We start from the raw sequence: 17,512 nt of genomic DNA, 5'->3' as shown, positions 1-17,512 counted from the left end.
GTTTCCGGTCAAGTCCTCAATGGATGCAAATTAGCACAGCTTCAAAGAAATTAGTCAAGTGATTCTGAAGGTGTGGATTCCACTATTTGTGTGTTTTAGAGGGAAGGCAATAGAGACAAAGCAATTCTGCATGAGAAAGTTATGTCTCTACTAACATACTAGTAATAGATAAAGAAGGTTGGTAGAGTAAAAATTATTTGGATCGTCATTATGTTCTTCTTAAGACTGTTAGGCAAACAAATTAATCACAGTTTAAATGTCAAACCTCTGTAGTGGAATTTGAAACTGATTAAAAGATACAAAGGTAAAGAATTTAGGCATGTAAATAGTAAGAATTTAAAAGTAGCTGTAGAAGACCAGTACTACTTAGTATATACAAGTTATTACTAATCAGGAGATGATTGTGTGAGAGTCTTCGGAGGACATAAAAATGTTGAGATGCATCAAGTCTGAAGGAGGTTTGAGGAATTAAAAAGGATGTAAGTACACAAGCAGATAGTTATCATCTCTAAGACAAAGTGATACTGGAACACATTTCTCTCAGAAATAGTGAGCACTGTCACTAGCAGTCCTGTCCTTAAAAGCAGCTCAAGCAATTTCATACAAGCCTCAGCTGATAAATGGGAGGAACCCATTTCCTTCCACAGAAAACCTCAGTTTTCCTGGTCATTGCTAAAGCACAAGTCAAAAATGGAGCATCTCTCCTATGAGGAAAAGCTAGCAGAATTGGGGTTGTTCAGTCTGGGCAAGAGAAGGCTCCAGAGAAACCTTTCAGTACTTAAGGGGCTTATAAGAAAGAGAAGGATTTTTCAGTAGGGCCTGTACTGATAGGGAAATGGGGAATGGATTTAAACTGAAAGAGGGCAGGTTTAGATTCATTACTAGGAAGAAATTCTTTATGGTGAGGGTGGGGAGGCACTGGAACAGGTGGGCCAGGGAAGATGTGAATACCTTATCCCTGGAAGTGTTCAAGGCTAGGTTGGATGGGACTCTGAGAAACCTGCTCTGGTGAAAGATGTCCCTGCCCATGGCAGGGGAGTTGGAACTAGGTGGTTTTCAAGGCCCCTTCCAAACCAAGCCGTTCTGTGATTCCTCTCCCTTCCTCTCTCTACCTCCCTCTGCTGTAAAATCTCTGTGGGCTGAACCACAACCATTTAGCACCTGTTCACAGAAACCCTTTGCAGCTGCAAGTGTCATTCAGGGAGAAGCAGCTGAGTGTACAGGAAAACCGTAGTTATTTTGGCAAATTTTCTCATGGCCATTTCACACTTCAGGCACGACAACTTCAGAAGATGAAGGACTCTTGCATACCAGCATTTATACAAAAACTTCTGTTCCCCACTGACCTTGAGTCTTGTATATCTGTGGGAGATGTATGGTATATAATAACAACAGTGCTGGGGGAAGTTCAGTCAGTCACAGCTTACACACACAGGTAAATGCATTTTATTAACTGAAAGCTTTCATTTTCTCCTGTGGGCTCATGGGAGCCTCTTATGGCATTTTTGTAAGGAGAAAACGGAACTGAATAATCTTTCAAGAAAAAGACAACATAAAGCTTACAATTAATTCAGCTCTATATAATGCCGAACACAGGTTCAAAAGCCAATTTAAAATCTTCAACATAAGATCAAAAAATACTACAAAAGGATGTACATAGTTTTTAAATAGGAAGGTTCTCTTCAGGAGTCAAACCAGAAGTTGACAAATTTCTCTGTTCTTAACCAGCAGCTTCCTTTTGAAGTAACTTTCACATTGAGATCTGATGGAATAACTCAAAGTTACAAAACAGGAAAGTACTATAAATTATGCTCATTACTTTGAGGGCTACAAAAATAAAGTCTCAAGATGCGCACAGCATAAAAAACTTACTAGTCCCTGCCTATAGAGATTCTAGCTGATATATAAGTGGACAAAAATACACAGGAAAGCAATGCAATAAGAAAAATGAAATCCATTAATTAGCAGCCTGTTTTGTGTGGTCATGTATGAAGAAATAGCAGGTCAACAAGTATTTGTAACAGTTCCCCCTTAAACCAAATTATGGTTACATTTGGGCATATTTGAAATAGAACACATGCACTGTCAGCCCCTGCCAAATGCAGCCATCATCATCTGAGAACAGGACAAGGTAGGGAACGAAGTAAAATTCCAGATTTAATCAATCTTGTCCATGAAAAAATATCATCACGTCAAATGGCTGAACCATATAGGTATAAACATACATTCCGACAGTGATGGGTATCAGCAGAAAAAACATCCCAGCATTTTAATATTCCTGTGATATAGCATGCAGTATGTATAATAATTTAGCTAAACTTAAAATTGCAAACACATAATAAACACAAAGTTCATGTTCTCTGTAACATCAGACAAGAAGTGGTATTTAGGCTTCTCATTAGGCATCTACACAGAAGTGAATTTTATATACAAAATTTGTATCATATCCATATATCCATATATCCATATATCCATTTCTCTTGCAGGTTTGTATAGCCACTGCAGAGATCATCGTAAATGATGGAGCTTCCCAAGCATAATAAGTTCTTTGCAACTAACTCACAAAATACATTCCTAAGTTTTTGCAGAATGTGTGCTGAAATCGAGGTGTTATTTCTTTGTCATTAGATAACAACCCTCCGGAGCAAAACACACAGTTGTGGTTGCTCATGACACCTGTCATACCACTAAGCTCTGATCTGTGGATAAGTCAAAGGCATGAAGTTATCAAAAGACCCAGAGCAGCTATTTAAACATTAAATAAGAAAATTTTCATACTAGTTCATTAAAAATATAATGATAAAAGTATAAAGTAATAAAAAAATCAAAACAGCTGTTGTTAATTCTACTTTTGTCTCTAGGACCTCTCTATTTTCACATTGGATTTGCAAAATTTATTTTTTTATCAAAGAGTGCTGCTGAGTCAGAAAAATAATTAATTATCTGGGGCTATTTCTGTTGCTCCTAGAACTTGCTTTATGGGATTAGCTGCCCAGAAATGACACTGGAAATATGGATCCTGCAAAACAGAGTATACTTTTATCTAGGTCCAACAGCATGAACTATTTTCTGCTTGGAAGGAAGGATTTGTTCAGTGAGGATATTGCATCTGATTATGTGACACTGCATGGTACCAGGAATAAACAGACATCAAAGAGAGCACTGTGAAAGGAACAGCTAAAAGCTTTAGCAGAGACACTGAAAAACAGGTAGAAAGGACATGGAAGAGACCTAAGAAGCATATATCTCCAAGTAAGGTGTGCCAGAAAAATGGAATGACTGTAAAATAAGAGGTTTAAGTATTACAATCTTTTAACTGTGAAGAAGTGGATATGTTCCACAAGTTTTCACTTAATTTGGGCAGATGAAACTACAGTGTGAAAGAACTTTGCCTTTCATGGTAGTGTGACTCCTGGGTGGCTGGCCCCAGGCTGGACCAGCTGTTTTGCTCTTTCCCTGGACCCTTATCCTACCATAACATCTTAAAAATTAAGTCGTTCCCATTCAATTTTAGGTAACACTTAAAAAAATGTAACTAGCAGCCCTTTTCCTTCTATTCTTCTCCATTCTCTTTCCTTTAACATCTGCCAGAGCATCTATACCTTGCTGGCTGGGACGCTCACCTAGGTGGTGGCAGGTGATTGGAATTCTTTCAGGTGGTGAAGAGAATGGAACTGTATCCCATACAGAGTATTCTGACCCCTCTGAATTACCTTATATAGATACATACTTCCTTAAATGTAAGGAAGTAATTGATACTTTCCCTGGTTATGTGTTATAGATGACTACTGTTCCACTTCTAAAGAAAATTTCTGGGACAATCTACTTACTTCAGTATGTCTGGAAGGAAGAACCTTTCAGAGGCACAGGTAGGATGACCAGGTTGAGTCCAGGCAAGGATGAGGATGTGAGATGGAAGCTTACTCCCCATAGCCCCTCAAAGTGATTTGAGACAACTTTCCCCTCCAAGTGCAGACATTTCTTATGAGACATAGAGTCCTTGTGGGGGCAGAAAGGACAGGCATTGTAAGGCTGTTGATTCCCGTATGGCAGGAGGTACCTTAAAGCTGGACTATACCCAGAGACACACAGTTTTCCAGCACCCAAATCTGTTGGTGGACCCAGATCAGTGCTCACTTCACCGTGTTGTGTCTCCTGGAGAACCCCTGAGGTTGGCAATGACATGCTATGAGTAGAATGTACAGATATCCATACTGCTGCTGATGCCACATGGAAATTGAAAGGCTTTCTGTCAGCACTGGGACCAGGAAGTTTAACATTCTTTGTTAGCTCTGTATTTTCTTTCTTAAAAAATGCTAGGATACTGACATTTAATGCTGCCTGATTTGCATACAACTAAGCTATACAGTATGGTAATTTTTGCTTTGTTGTTTTACACATTATTTCTATTGCTGTCATAGTCTTTTGAGATTTGCCATTTATGCCCTAAGCACTAAACAACACACTAGGATGCCACTTACCTTAATCTTTTTTGGACATTTTTCATATACAACATTCCCAGCATAGTGACAGGTTCAGTGCTGTTAAAAAACAGCAGGAGAAAAACCCAATTAAACTTGCAATTTTCCACCAAGCAAGGCATAAATGCAGTGTGCCCACCAGATGACTTGCTCTGTCCTTGCCTGTACAGGGCATGTCTATAGGAGGATTTTTCCCCTTGGGGGCATGACATGTCTCATTTCCTAAAACTGCTACCTTTCTGCAGAAGATAAATGTGAATAAAACATAATCAAAATGGCTTTCTTCAAGTATATATACTGAATTTACATGAAGGGCTAACATTTCAAAAGGCTCTCCAGACCTCTGAAAGCTGCCTGGGCTTTTGATTGCAGCTTTGTTGTACACACCAGAATTATTTCCCATGTTGGTCAGGCTATTTTGGTGTGCAACGCCTCCATACATGGGCAATCATTTAATTTTCACATATGCAGGAGGACAGTTTTATGTTCACAGAACTGGACTCCACCTCTGACATCCCATCAGCTCTTTAAAATCAATCACATTAAGGCACTCTTGGAGTGATTCACAGGGAACCCAAACCCTAATTTATAGCAAACCTAGGATGCCATTTGTCTCCCACCACTTCATCTGTCCTCAAGCTCAACAATTTTGGCAAGCAAGTCTTCTCCATTTCCTCCATACTCAAAGGAGCATTTTTTGATATACGTATCTTTCTGCTCAGTGATTCATCAGCATATCCCATTTCAGGATGGGCTGAGTCACTTTTCTCTCTGTCCAACAATTAAGAGCCTAGATCACCTTCTTACTCAACAATTAACTCCAAAGCAATTAACATTAAAACAGTTGAATCTTACCCCCAATTGAATCATTGTTCTTCAGTTACTATTTTTATGTCAGGAATGATGGCACTGTGACATAAATCCCAGGGAACTTGGGTAAAGTAACACTCCTCTGAGAGTGTCCTGGTTTTGGCTGTGATAGGGTTCATTTTCTTGGTAGCTTTTTCAGTGCTGTGGTTTGAGATTTAGTATGAGAATAATATTGATAACACACTGATGCTTTGGTTGTTGCTAAGTAGTTCTTACCCTAGGTCAAGGACATTTTGCAGAACAGATTTTCTGCATTTACAAACAGCCAAAATATTGCTGATGGCTATAAAGATAAAGAGACTTATTGACTGTGTAGTGAAAGACATGGAAATTTGGGAATCTTCGGGACAATGGATAGTTTCGTCTTACCAATGAAAGAAAAGCTGAATGTCTCAGGCTTCTAAGATTTCTTGCTAGAACAGTTCCATCTGGAGCATCATGACTGCAGAGCAAACAGTAACATTCAGAACTCTATATAAATTCTGTCCAACAGAATGGACAATGGAAAAATCAGTTGCCTCAGTTGAAAGCTTCAAGTGCATTGACAAAAGCAGCTGTGCCATCAGAATTAAAGAACACAACCACTCAACCCTTGTCTTCCTTTGGATCTGAAAGACTGCAAACATCAAGCTTTGGGCTGCCAAGCTTTCCCATGAACAGCAGTAGTAACAGTGCTACCAGTTTCTTCTTTACAATAATTTACAGTCTTGCCAGTGCATCATCATCTGGAAACTCTGATGGCCTTGAGAGCATTTCTGCTGGTTGTAATCCTCCTGCTTTTGAGGCTACATCCTTGCCTAACAATTCTTCTGCTGTGAACTCTTCAAGCACCAATGTGCTTACAACCTTTGGAACATTTAATGCAGTAGTAGCAACTTCTGCCTCACAGTCCAGCAATATTTTATTTGGATAGACTGCAAGTGTCTCTGGACATAACATCACATCAGCAGCTTCTGCACTCTCAAACCAGAATACATGACAAAATTTATTTACACCAAAGAGCAGCTGAAGAATTGAAGCAATTTGAAACAAAAAAGATTGCAATGGGGAAAAATCCTCCTAAGCCACCTTTGCTAGAACTTTTAAATGTTTAGGACTTTCTAATTTTATTTTGAAATTTTTGTAACTTCTCTTATAGCTCAACTACACAATTTTGTGGTTGAGTAATGAAACAAAATGTTTCCTTCATTCACTTCATTTTTGTTTTATTTTCTGCAATAATAAACTCTCAGGTAAAAAAAAATAATAACAATAAATAAATAATAACAACACCAGGTTGAATGAGGCTTTGAGCAACCTGGTCTAGGGGAAGGTGTCCCTACCCATGGCAGGGAAGCTGGAACAAGATGATCTTTAAGGTCCCTTTCACCCCAAACCATTCTATGATTGTGTCTTTTCAGTTTCTCATGCCCTGTATGAGCAGATGCACAAGAAGCCAGGAGGTAGCAAAGCCAGGACAGCTGATCTGAACTGTCCAAGGGGATATTCCATTCCACAGAATGTCATGCCCAGTATCTAAACTGGAGAGAATTGGCCACGAGGGAGAGGTCACTGCTTGAGAATGGGGTGGGCAGCAGCCAGTGAGTGGAGAGCAATTGTGTTAGGCATCACTTATTTCTCTTGGGTTTTATTTATATCGCTTTCTCCATTTCCATAAAATTTTGTTCTTCTTATTGTGATTATTACCATGTTTATTTGTAGTAGTATTATTATATTTTACTATATTTACAGTCTTAAACTCTTAAACTGTTCTTCTCTCAACCCACGAGTTTTACCTGTTTTTCTGATTCTCCTCCCTACCACACCAGGAGTGCATAGGGGAGTGAGAGAGCACTTTGTGGTTGATGCCTGGGTTTAAACCAAAACAGAGCCAAGAGTCCAAGAGTCCTAAGTAATAATCTCTATTCCAGCAATATTTACACAAATATAACTAGAAAGCAATTAGATAAAATGCATGACTAGTGATAGAACTGACACCTTTCTGTCAAACTGTGGCTCTTACCATTACCCAGCAGTACTCAGGTCCCTTTTTCCCCTGTGTTCCTGGAAGCTTACACTCCTGGATATCCAGTGATCTGTCTGCAGTGGGACAACTGGAGAAAGCATTTACTTAGAGTGGTTAGTGGCCCAGAAGAAGGGTGCTTTCCATTTTACCTGGCTGAAACCTGAATTTTGACAAGAAGAAAAAGCACCTCTATTCCTCCCCAATAAGCACATATGTTTCTTATCCAACGGCTCATCACCTGAGCTAATGAAATAGTTCTAGGGCGCAAATCCCACTCCCACCCCAGCATCAAGCGGGTACAGAGGTAGTGAAACAGTTCAATTTCCACAGGGTGTTTCAATGTATCCCTGTGGGCTGTCTATGCCTATTACCAATCCTACATACCCAAGGGTCCCTGTTAAATTCAGAACAAAAATAATTACATAGCATGAGCTTAAAAATTATATTTCCAGGGCAGGTACTTAACACTGGGTCCATTGTAAAACATGATAAAGGATTTGGGTGCCCAGCCTGTTTCATGAACTGCTGAATATCACTTCCCTGGGAGTCTGGAGACACCTTGTGTGGAGATCACAGATAGGTACTGTGTTTTACAGACAATAAGTGCAAAATCCATGAAAGAAGCCATAGCAACCATGCTTTCAAGGGATCGACTTTCATAGCTAAGATGGAACATTTATTTAAATGCAATAAATAAAGTTGTGTGGACAACTTCCTGATGCTTGGATTTTTAAATAAGAATTTCCTTCAGCTGTTCTAAAAATCAAAAGAATAAGCATATAAATTAAGATGGATATGTTACCTAAATATATCAGCCTAGCTTGGTCACTGGGAACAGTGAGATCATATTAGTATTACCATAGCCTACATATTCTGCTCCTCAGCAAGAATGGCTCCCACACCATCCCAGCTATTCTGCCCAGGAAACTGCAGCCCTTCACCTGGGCTATCTGGCACAAGATGGCCTTCTGCCCTGTGCACAGACCCTAAATATTGTGGGAAGTACAGTCATAAGGAAAGGGAAAACAATGTCATCCCAGACCAAGATTTCAGCCCACCACAAACTCTCTTAACCAATAGCAGAAAATAAGATATCCTAAAAAGATGTACACAGCAGGGGAAGTCTCCCTGGAGGTATCCCTTGGATGAGCAAGGACAGAATCAGACAGGATCACTTGATGTAAATGACAGTCCCTTACGAAGTTCTCCTTGCTTAAGCTTTCTCTTGCTCCTGGAAACTTAATATAACATTACTTTTATTAACCCAGGGCACAGCAAAGGAATAACTGAAATTCAGCAGCTGCATCAGCATCAAGAAATACCCACAGAGGAGTGCCCCTCAACCTACAGTCTAAAGGTAAAATATACATCACCAAAGACAAAGGGACACTTTTCCTGTTATGCATTCAAAAGATGAAAATTGCATTTCAAACGCCTGAATGTGCTCCTAGAAGGGAACAGAGAAGGGAAAACAGCTCCTTTCACCTTCAGGAAGTGAAGTGATCATTTATGCCAAAACCTTCCAGCTGGGAAGCTACTGCTGGAATGGTATCAAGCATTTGACTAAGGACACAAAAGTATATGACGCCCCTTTCAATATTTGGGTGACAATGTTTGTTCCTGCAAATTATATCCACCATACTCACTCCCAGCTTTTGTAAACATCAAAAAAGTTGTGGTTCGTGGAATTTACAACTTTAATATTCAGATACCTTGTATTGTGACTTTTACTACCAAGTGTTATCTCTTATGAACCAGGGTTGTTTGTATCAGTATGAAATCCAAAACCAAGCTAGCAGTCAGTCTTCTATCCCCTTCACCAGAACATTGCACTTGCATTAAAATAATGGCTCAGCATGAAAGCCTAAAAATCTGAATAGATCAAAATTATATGTATTATAGGGGGTTTTTTTACACACTCCTGTTTAATAGCTTAGTTAATCTACTGAGAGTAATGAACAGAACAATTTATCTAACATTTGCTGAGTTACTGGGGTTTACAAAGCTATCTGGAATCAGTTTTACTTTGTGTGTTCACATTATTAATAAACTATTCAACTGTATTTTTTTCTGTGCAGGAGATAAGTTCTACGTTTATGTTTGAATCAAATGTTTGTATTTGTGGTCCAAATCCATCAAAAGAGAGACAACCACAGTCTGCAAACTCTTTAAATTTTCTCATTGAACACAGCATGGACTATATGCTCCAGTTTTACCAGAGGTAAAGTGTGGCAAACCGACACAGGAATGGCTATAACTGTTTTACATAAAAATATTTCTCCCTTCCAGTTCAAACCCAATGTGTATGTAATTTTCAGAGTTGAATTTGTAAATTATGGATTTCTTTGCTCGGTATTTCTCAGTTTCAGAAACTGCATGGATTACGGGGAAGAATGTGCTCACCGGGGAGAACTGTTAGCACTTTTTAAAGACTTAGCCTCAGAACCAACTTCAGAAAGAAAGCAAAATATTGTTTCTTCTTGATAAAAAATGAGAAAGGATTTTAATTTACCTCTGGCTTTCTTGCTTTTGGCTGATTCATTGTTGTCGACAGATAGGTTTATAAGCAATGAAGAACATTGTTAAGGTTATTCAGAACTGAGTTTATTAGTCAAGCTAATCCTGAAGCTTTGGAGGAATTAATGCAGGGATTCAGAAAGTATATTAAAAGACTCTTCTGATGAGCACCAATCAAAATATCTCTGAAGACCAGAAATCTAGGCATTTTCTTAAGACAATGAAACAGATAAAGAAAAACTTACCTCCATATATTTTGACACTGAAGCATTCCCAGAAGTACTTAAAATTCTGGCTAATGCAAAAAAGAACTGCACTGAGAAGAAACTATCTTAGTTTTATGTTTGGCAAATGTTTCTACTAATAAGCATTTTAATTCATTATAATAATATTCTAAAATATTTTAAAATACAGAGTGGACTGTTTTATCATTTTTTATATTTTGCTTTCAAATTTTGAAGACCACTCATATTAACCTCAGAAAGAAGCATGTCTTCACAATCATACTAAATGTTCTCACTCTATTTTTTGATGTATCCATAGGTTCAGAATCAGACAATGAACATGCAACTAAAAATAAAAGTAATATTTCTATTTGTTCCACAGCTGACCTTTTCTTAATAGCACAGGTAGGATCCAACCCCACTTGCTACAAAAACAGTGACTTTAAGTTACATATCTGATTCTGGAAAATCTGGGTCCATACATACTTTAGCAATTGTCAAATTCAAACCAAAAATGGTCCAAACACAATGGTCCCAGTATGTCATGAGCATATCCATTTTATTTGCATCTATTTCTTCTTTTTTCTTGCCTTACTGTAACAAACACTTTGTTCTGTCTCTCTGTCAGTGATTACAAAGAAATGGGAAAGAAGTAGAGAAACCAAAGTCTGTATCTCGAGTGATGATTATTTCCAAAACAGCTCATAAGTGTCTTATAAGAGATGCTTCCATTTGCACTAATAATGTCCTGGACATATTTGTTTGCAATGAACCAAAATGTAACACTTGAATGAAGAATTATGGTCTACTTTAAAAAATAGTATTTTTAATAACTTTCTTTCAAAGTAAAGTACAAAATCATAAATTGATTCAATATACAAATCTAAATTTTCAAAAGCATCTAAAATTTAACACCCTTGATAGCCTAAATACATTTTTAATTAAATTTAGAAGCTTAAATGTCATTGACTCTCAATTACCAAAGATTTTGGTCCTTAAAAAGGCAGTATTAGGTAAAAAAAGAAAAAAAGAAAAAAAAAAAAAGCAAACTAAAAACCACTGTGGAGAAAAACATATTTTTTGAACCCAAATACCTTTAAGAATCAAGCTACTTGTAAAACATCTCCTTTGAAAATGTGAAAAAAATGAACTCAGCCTAACCCAGTAAACAAATGGTCTGAAGAAATTAGGTGTCAGTTTTTCTCCTCTATGGCATTAAACAGAAAGTACATTTTGTTTTGAAGTGCTTTTCTTCTCTGTGAAGGACACAGCTAAACTCTGTTCTATATAACAATATGAGGAAAGAAACAAAATTACTTATGCATGTATTCTCCTGAATAAATAAATGTTGGGCCAGATTTGTAAAGACACACATTAAATACAAAGTCAACTTATTGAGTCTTTGATTTCAACAAGAATGTGTTACCTGGACCCCACCTCTAGTGCAGTAGTTAGCAGATATAGGAAAACCTTATTTAAATTCTGCTAACATATTGTTAGAAGGGATGGAAGGAATAATAGGGGCTTTTTATGCTACTTAGGAAGAAAACAGAGGTCCAGTTGAATCTTGAGCTCTATTCTCACTTTAAGTAATCTAAGAAGTTTATTCAATTGTAATTATTACTCTTGAATTGGAAAAATCCTGATTTCCGAGAAAGGAAAACTTACTTCAGGTCAAATGATGAGATGTCTGTTTCCTAGCTAAGATTTTTCCAGAGGAAAGCAGAGTCTCCAGACATACCAGAGATTCAGAAGGGTGCCTTTTCAAGCCAGCAGACCTACCTGTAGTACTGTCTTAATGGCTAGGAGGAAGCAAAGGAGAGAGAGCAAGAGATACTTCCACAGATCCCTTTGACAGGAATTTTCTAACTTTATCACCTAAAAGTCAGCTCCCTAAATGTCAGCTAGTCCCCTGGGCTTCTTTATAGTTGAAGGAGAGAAAGAGGCACCTCCAGGAGGCAGTTCATCTCAACCTAGAGCAGATATCTAAGACAGGTTCGATGAATCACTAGCTCATTTCTTTTTTATCCTATGGCTATGAAGAAAATATGATAAGTAACTTTTCGATGTCTGGCTTTGTCAAGATGAATTTTGACTTAGTGTCATTTTTCACTCCACTCTGTAATGTCACTTGTGGATTTTCTTTGCCTTTGTGGTCTTTGTGACCTGGTTCCCTTTCTTGCCGAGTTTTGTGATGCCTGACCTGACCTCACTCACTGACGTGAGCTAAAGGCTACTGGAAAATCCTCTTTTCTGTGAACGATCTTTGGATCAGACCTCAAGGGAAAATCGATATGAGGGCAAATGCACTCATCAAGATTATGACAGAACAGCAAAACGGTTTAGTCCAGTCATTGCAGGAAAAGTTCTCCCTTGAATCTTTAAGACAGGGCCAATGTATTGCTTATCCCATTTCAGTCCAGAAAGTCTAGCAGTTTTTGACTTCATATCTTGTGCTGTCATGTATAACCTGATAAACTGCATCAAAATTGCTCCATATGGTTGTCATTCACTTCTGGCCAGTAGAAAGGCCAAGGAAATGTGCAAGACACTCTCAGAAACCTGTACTGCAAGTTTTTCTGCAACAGTTCCATAAAAAATGGACTTTCAACCTGAATTCTAGAATTCCTTCTATTCTGGAATTCATCAGAAGTTAATAGATTTGGGTATACATAAAAGTGTTGTTAAAACATGTTCATGCTTGTCATTGAGGTGAAATCACATGACTAATTAAGTGATTTTTTTTCCCTCTCCTGACAACAGGACCAGTTCACCACAGTCAACTATTTTCAGTATCATACAGCAGTAGACAAGAAAGCAATCATAGTGAGTCTTCATTCAGTGACAATGTATGAAAAGTCAAATTTTCCATTGTAAGAGCAATGGCAAGAATTTCTTACTGAAATCAGAAATAGTTTTTGTTGTACTTCAAAATACCTTGTATCATTCAAAATTAAGGGGAAGAGAAGCCAAAGGCTAAAATGATCTTGAAAACATGTCATTAGCAGACAGAAATTGTCAATCATGGTTCTGTATTGAATACAAAAAAAATGAAAAAAAAAATCTTGACTTGAGAGCATCCATTCTCTCTTCATATGTGATAAAAAGTTGTCATACAGATAACTTTCTGATTACCATATATTAACAGAATTCTCACTGGAAGACAGTTTTTATCAGAATAAAAAACTGAAATATGGAAACATCTTCATAAATGGGTAAAGATGGGTAAACAAATCCTAAAAAGCCATGGAAGTCTACATGAGAGCTTCCAATTATGTGGATTCAAAAGGGTAAGAATAAAAAGCAGCATTGCACTTGAATTTTCAAAAATCTATGATATTCAGAATAAGAGCAATTTTGTGAAGAAACCTATTCACAATTTAAAGTAATTTCTAAGCAGATTGAAGGAAAACAATTCACACTTTTAGTTCGGTATGTTTACCAATGCAATTGGATCCTATGAATCCATGTGTGTTAAACACAAAAATGTGAACTTCAGTAACCTGAACTTTGATGTTCTTTACACAATTCAATCAAAACTGGGGGGTCTTTATCACTCACTCACTAGAATTAATGGGGTAAAGATGCAGTAAAATGTATCATTACTGTAATTTCATTATTATTAATTTATTACTATAATGAAGTATTTTAACACCAAACAAAAATATTAACAAAAGAAAAGAAAGAACTACATTACTTCTAAAGCTACTATCTCGCAAATTTGGAGTAAACAGATGATTTAAACCTCAACTTATACTTAATTTTTCCTACTAGTTCTCTTTTAATGAACATACAGGTTTTAAATGGCGCACCCAGTTCTACAGTGCAGAGAAGCTCTTATTCCACATGTGATCAAAAGACATATAATGGAATGTCCTGAAAAGACCTATAATGGAATGTCCACTTGACCTTCCCAGGAACATTATTAGTAAAAAAGAATGCTGAAGAAAATCAACTGAGTTTTGCTTTTCATTTCCTAAAATGTTGAAATCTTCATTGGAAGGAATCAGCTACATGTGAACTACAGTGAAAGATGAAAACATTCCCACCTGTAATCCATCTCCTGGCTTACAGACCAAGGCCTTCAGGGAGCACAACAAATCTACATCATCTTTCTAAATGTCAGTTTTGTGCTTTGACCTCTGGCTTAGCTATCAGATAAAAATCATGCCTAACCACATAATTCCCCAGCAATTACAGTAAAACAGATGCTGAAAAAGAGTAATTTTGTTGAGGGAAAGTCATAATGAACTTAGACAAACATAAATGTCCCTTCCACATCTACCTTCCCCCACTAAATCAGAGCTTAGGCAATACCTTGACAGTCATACTAGAAGACATTTATTGCTCTTTGTTGCTTGATGTTAATTTTACTTTGATCACATAAAGCCCTTTCTGGTCAGAGGTCTGTGCATTTATAAGTCACTTTCAGATCTAAGGACAAAAAGCAGTAGCTTTTGGGAAGGATTCACTGGGAAGGATTCAGAAAATGTGAATCTTTTTGACTGAGAGGAACTTAAAAGTATACACTGGGGGTGCAGGACATATACTGTACATATATTAACGTAAAGCTGTTACTGAAAATATCAACATGACCTAATGAAATCATTATCACTGAGAAATAACACACCTGTATTTTGCAAATAATCTATACATTTTCTATCTTAGCAGTTCTTAAACTGAACAAATCTTACAGGAATCAGTCTCCAGAAATAAAGCTCTCCATTTTTGTATAGGTATTACAGGCAGTAATTATTTACATGTTCGAAAATCATTTCCCTAGCCAAGAGAAGGCAGTTTTGTGTCTCCAGATCATAGCCCTGGACTGGGAAGTTATGAGAAGACCCTGGAGCCTTGGTGTGGTGAGAGCACTTAACAAAACTTCCCACAGGGCTCACCAGCCCCACCCTCCTGGGGTTTGACTACAGCTGCCGACACAAATCTGGGCCCACAGCAGCCTGTCCTCCATGCTGGAGTTCAGCAGTGGATAAATTTAACAGCCCCTTGCCCATATTGCCTCACTAGCAAGGCTGTAAAGCTGCATGTGCATCACTGACGTGGTTGTTTCGCCCTACTTGGTTTCTATCAGCACATGACACCACATTTAATATAATGCTAAATTTGGAGTGATTTTCCTACAGCACAGATTTAAAAAGTATAAGCAGTGAATTTCAAGCACTTCCACACAGATGGCAATGCAGTGTGAAAAATTATTCCATTTTCCCACACTCAGATAAAAGAGTTTAAATGCCAAATAAACTGGAGATTTTCCTCTGAGGAGAAGAAAAATGCAAAGAGAAAGTTAGAAAACAGTGTCCCAAAGGAGCTCAGAAATCCCCATTTATCACCTGTTATACAATCATTTTTATTGCAAGACAGTAGGTTGATTCACTGGAATATGTCACACCAAACCACTGTATTTTGCAAGCTCCTACTGCCACCTTATGCTATTTTTTGTCACTGCACAATCCATAGCATACTAAAAATTGGCAAAAAAAAAAAAAAAAAAGCTTTTTTACATATAGCATTGCCTTTCACACTTGTTTTGTGATCTTATCAGCACATTATCATCTGGCCCTCATCTCTGCACCCCCAGTTCTGCATGAAAATATTGAACACTGAATTTTCTTTGAAGTTAATGAGAACTGAGAATCCCTAGCACTTTTCAGGATGGTGTTAGAGAGGTTAATAAAAAGCTCTCCCTTTCAAAACTATTTCTTCAGTAGCTCATTGCTTTTCAGACATATGGCTTGATTTGCACTGATTGACTCCATGGTTCCCAGTACTGCTCAGGGATTACAAAATAAATCAAGAAAGGACTGTAGCTTTTGTTCTGGTAAAAAAAAAAAAAAAAAAAAAAAAAAAAAAAAAAAAAAAGAGAGAGCGAAAAAAAAAAAGATGCCTCATAGATGGTGAAACCAGATTCACGGTACACATCATTTGCACAAAAATAATTTATTAAAGTTTCTGATTTTAACAGCACTAAATGACAGAACACCAAAATGAGTAAGACACAAGGAAAAATAATGAAAAATAATGGTCTATAATGAGCAATCATATTTTATGCCACATAAACTCCATTTTCTTAACATGCATTGACTTCAACTGTTCCTAATTATTGCAATCCCATAGCACAATTTTGCAAAACAACTAACATTTGCATTTATTTTTTAGTATGTGCTACAATAACTTCTTTTTAACACACTTCAGTGACCACTTTCAAGGACAATAGAGTCAAATGAGAGCTGCAAAATATTTCAATATTTGGCTTTCCCTAAAAATGCAGCAATTACTATTATCTCAGTAATACATCCACAGGAGAGTTATTTAATGTAGTAGGATCCTACTATTTAAAAGTAAAATTACCTTCTTCTGTGCTGGTTTCCTGAGAGACGACTATTACTCAAAAAAAAGGGCAAATTGACATGATGTTCTCCATTCTGGATTACATATTCAGCTGTGCTGTCCCCAGGATAGGAAGGACACCGACCTGCCGGAGAAAGTCCAGAGGAGGGCCATAGTAATCAGAGGGACAGAACACCTCTCCTGTGAAGAAAGACTGAGAGAATTGGCATTGATCAGCCTGGAAATGACAAGGCTCCAGGAAGACCTTCTAGCAGCATTCCAGCATCTTAAGGGGGCCTGTCAGAAAGCTGGAAAGGAACTTTTTACAAGGTCCTATAAAGACAGGACAAGCAATAATGGCTTTAAACTGAGATGAGGTTTGGATTGGACATTATGAAGAATTTTTTTACTGTGAGGATGGTGAGGCACTGGCCTAAATTTAAAGCGATCAGTCCTTTAACTTTTCCTCCGCCAACTGTGCGATAGCAAGATCTCACCTGAATGGATAGCTTGGAAAAGAAAGACTAAGGAAAGGAACTCTTCAGTCTGTGTGCAGTCAAAATATGGATTTCCTCAAGAGATTCAAATTTTGGGGTCAAATCTAGTAATGAGTGCCTGGGTAATTTAATGAAAGCCAACATTTGTTGCATCCCATACTCAATTAATCTTGTGCTTCAAGACATGAAACTGTAACCCTCCCTGCAGAAAAATAAGCTGTTTTTCCTCTGTGAAACAGTAATGTGACAGTGGATAGGTTCAGTATAGTTAAATAAATAAAAAAAATATAAGGAAAGAATGACTTTAATTATTTTTAAATATTTCCTAATTCAAGCTTGAATAAACAAATTTAAGCATTGATTTTTAAAAGTTACCTATTTTCCATTGTGTCATTTGCATCACATTAAAAGACTTGAGAACGAGCAGACAAATTCCACGAATAGGACTGATAAAAACTGACCTGGGGAAAAACAGCCCAGGACCCAGACCCTTCAGAGTTTAAGGCTTGTTGGCAAATCAGACTATACCTATCAGCAAAGAACAGGGACTAGGAACTGAGTCCCAGAAAGAAA

General features: G+C 37.5%; 1 pseudogene; it reads left to right on the top strand.

Moving 5' to 3' along the window:
* Positions 1–3,874: 3,874 nt before the first annotated feature.
* On the top strand, positions 3,875–6,445 carry LOC136287531 (nucleoporin NUP42 pseudogene; annotated as a pseudogene).
* The last annotated feature ends 11,067 nt before the right edge of the window (positions 6,446–17,512 follow it).

Source organism: Chamaea fasciata, unplaced genomic scaffold (genome assembly GCF_029207755.1).
Source record: "Chamaea fasciata isolate MVZ Bird 193981 ecotype frontalis unplaced genomic scaffold, bChaFas1.0.hap1 SCAF_3, whole genome shotgun sequence".
Classification (NCBI taxonomy): domain Eukaryota; kingdom Metazoa; phylum Chordata; class Aves; order Passeriformes; family Sylviidae; genus Chamaea; species Chamaea fasciata.
This window is presented reverse-complemented; position numbering and strand designations above follow the sequence as displayed.